Genomic DNA, 3,024 nt, shown 5'->3' with positions numbered 1-3,024 from the left:
AAAAAAAAAAAAAAAAAAAGAATACCCCAGAAGTGACCACCTTCCCACGAAGGGGAAGGAGAAGTGTTTAAAGGAGCAGGAGCGGGTAAAGGAGTGGGAATGTACGCAGGGCCAAGGCAACCTTCTCACCCCCACTCCTACCTCAGTGGATCCTGCCCAGGGCGGCAGAGGCGGTGTTGGTGCAAGGAGAAGTCCCCAGTCACAAAGCAGGGATCACGGCAAACAGCCGCTGCGGAAGTACTACGAACGGCCTTACTAACATCAGCTTAGCAGTCCGCAAGGAGACACGCTGCAGACTTACACAGAAGCTGATTGAGACTCTGAAGCCCTTTGAGGTTTCCAAGAGGAAGAGGAACTGCAGTGCAGGATTTTAACTTTGGGAAAATTAAATAACCTGTTAAAAGACTGGGTACGAGAAATCAGTGAAAGCAAGAATCTTTCACAATCCGAAACTGAAAATGTTGGAGGACAAAGTTTTCCATTTGGCCGTGTAAATTAGGAGAACACCCAAAGGGTGCCAATACTGATGCATATGCGTTGGACCAAGACACGTTGATCCAAGTGACTTTTCACCTCGTTCTGATACACTGAAATTACAGGATGAAGTAAAAGATTGAAGAGCTGTTGAAGAGAAGTTTGTGCCTGTTATCAAACTGTGTTTTTAATGGGATAGAAATTGGTATTTTGTTTGCAAGATCAGCACTGCAGACTCTCCCAGAAGATTTGGACCTACAAGATGACAGTCAGCTTAAAAATTTAGATATAAGATGCATAAGAAATCTTAACAAGAACCAGCAGATTGCATAGTGGTTATGTCGCTGGACTCCCACATAGTTGACCCGGTTGGAGTCCCAGACCAGTGGCTTAAACTCACGCCAGCGTGCATACGTGTATGTGCGTGTCCATGTTCTGAGAGGAAAATAGAAGAGAAGGGATTGTTGTATGGCCGTTTCCCCATGGGGGATGATTTCTTGCTTCCTGTCTCACTCTGTCTTTCCCGCGAGCACATGTGCCCTATAGCAAAAACCTCTCCAATAAATAAATAAATAAATAAATAAAAATAATTCTTAATGGTTGTAGGGTAGCAGGTGGAATTGTGCATCTCGTACCAAACCTTGACAACTTCAGGTTAACTCTGACAGCTATCAAACTGTGGGCCAAATGCCACAACATCTATTCCAACACATTAGGTTTCCTCAGTGGTGTTTCCTGGGCTATGCTACTAGCAAGAACTTGCCAGCTTTAGCCAACAGCATCAACTCTTGTACATACATTTTTCTTGGCATTTTCTAAATGGGAATGGCCAAATCCAGTGCTATTGAAACAGCCTGAATAATGCAATCTTAATTTGCCTGTATGGGACCCAAGAATAAACTCCAATGGTAGGTACCACCTTATACCTATAATTACACTAGCACACCCACAACAGAACTCTATGTACCATGTGTCCGTTTCAACAGGATGGGCGTGATTGAATTTAAACAAGGTCATGGTATCACAGATGAAATTTTGCTAGGTCAGGCAGAGTAGTTCAAACTTTCTGAAGCTCTAAACTTATTTCAAAGGTACAAGCAAGTATACCAACTGAAAAACAAAGTCTGGAATGGGTGGGCTTGGTGGAATAAAAAATCCGAATCCTGGTTGGAAACTTGGAAAAGAAATAATTTATTACACTGGCTGATGTGAATCCCCAGTCATTTCCAGCACCCAAAGAAAATCCTGACAAGGAAGAATTTCGCACCATGTGGGCGATTGGGTTAGTGTTTGAAAACGAACAAACAAGCAAAAGCAGAAAACTCTGAACACCTTAGTGTTGCTCTCACCTATGATGTTCAGTCTTTCGCAGATACGGTTTATAGGCAAGCAATAAACAGCGAGATGTTTGAGGTGGATATGAAGATTGCTGTGAGGCATGTAAAAAGAAAGCAACTGCTACTTAATCATGTGCTTCAGAAAAAGAAAAATCGTTCAGCAGAAGGTGTCAGATTGACAGCTCTGAGTGACAGCAGCCTTGACTTGAATATGGACGGTGATAACACGTCCATGCCTTCACCTGTGCTATGAAGACCGGTCCATCGGGCAGTCCTGGCAGCTCTCGGGGCGAAAACAGCCCTGCTCCTGCTGTAACAGTGGCACCTGTGAGCGACACACAGGCTGCCGAAGTTTCTGTGCCACAAGATGACTTCAGTGAAAGCTCAGGGGCTACATCAGGTGAAAGCATTCCTCACACTGTTGCGCAATCAGCCATTTCTCCACCACCAAAGCCTACGGCCTCCAGAGTTGTTTCTGCAACACGCACCACCTGGACCTTCAGGAAAGGCAACAACAAAAACACCTCATCCTATAGTCGGAGGCAAGAGAACGTCTTTACCTCATGAAGAAGAGAGTCGCAAGAAAACCAAGGTCAAAGAGGACGACACAAGCAAAGACGCTGTCTTAGTTTGAATGGACATGACAAAACAGAAGCAAAGGAGCAGCTCGATACAGACACAGGTACGAGTCAGTCAGAAACTCAGACGGCGGCTTCTCTGTCGGCCTCTCAGAACACATCCAGGACAGGCCTTTCTGATATCCCTGCTCTCCCTGCAGATCCTATGCCTGTTACCAAACTCTCAATAAAACTGAGACTGAATTGGTAAAAACAACCTCAGGGGTCCATACACAATATCCGCCCACTCAACCTGTAGCCTTCAAATGCTAGGAGGAGAATGGAGGGCACAGACTAGACCTGACTGAAGTGGATTTAGGTTTTTTGGCGATCTCTCTTCCTGGGTTATAATAGGCACTTAGTTGGAAGCCCAGGTTAGTAGGTGAACCCAGGAGTACTGTTATTATTGTGTAAGCAACAGGTGCATTAAATTTCAAAGACTTACTGCCTTTAAAGAAAAGCAAACCTCGAGCTGCATTTGTATGTATAATTAATATCTGGATTGGGTTTATGTTTGATGCATTGTTTGGAAAATTTGTAATATAAGCTGGCATAAGAATTCCTTATTCTGATGATGCACTTTTGTGAATTTTTTA

General features: G+C 44.0%; 1 pseudogene; it reads left to right on the top strand.

The window, feature by feature from the left end:
• The first annotated feature begins 99 nt into the window (after positions 1-99).
• Positions 100-2,639, top strand: LOC102497945 (poly(A) polymerase alpha pseudogene; annotated as a pseudogene).
• Positions 2,640-3,024: the final 385 nt, after the last annotated feature.

The sequence above is a fragment of the Tupaia chinensis genome, unplaced genomic scaffold (assembly GCF_000334495.1).
Source record: "Tupaia chinensis unplaced genomic scaffold, TupChi_1.0 Scaffold144318_1, whole genome shotgun sequence".
NCBI classification, from domain to species: Eukaryota; Metazoa; Chordata; class Mammalia; order Scandentia; family Tupaiidae; genus Tupaia; species Tupaia belangeri.
The sequence above is the reverse complement of the archived record's forward strand: the minus strand, read 5'-3'. Positions and strand labels throughout refer to the sequence as shown.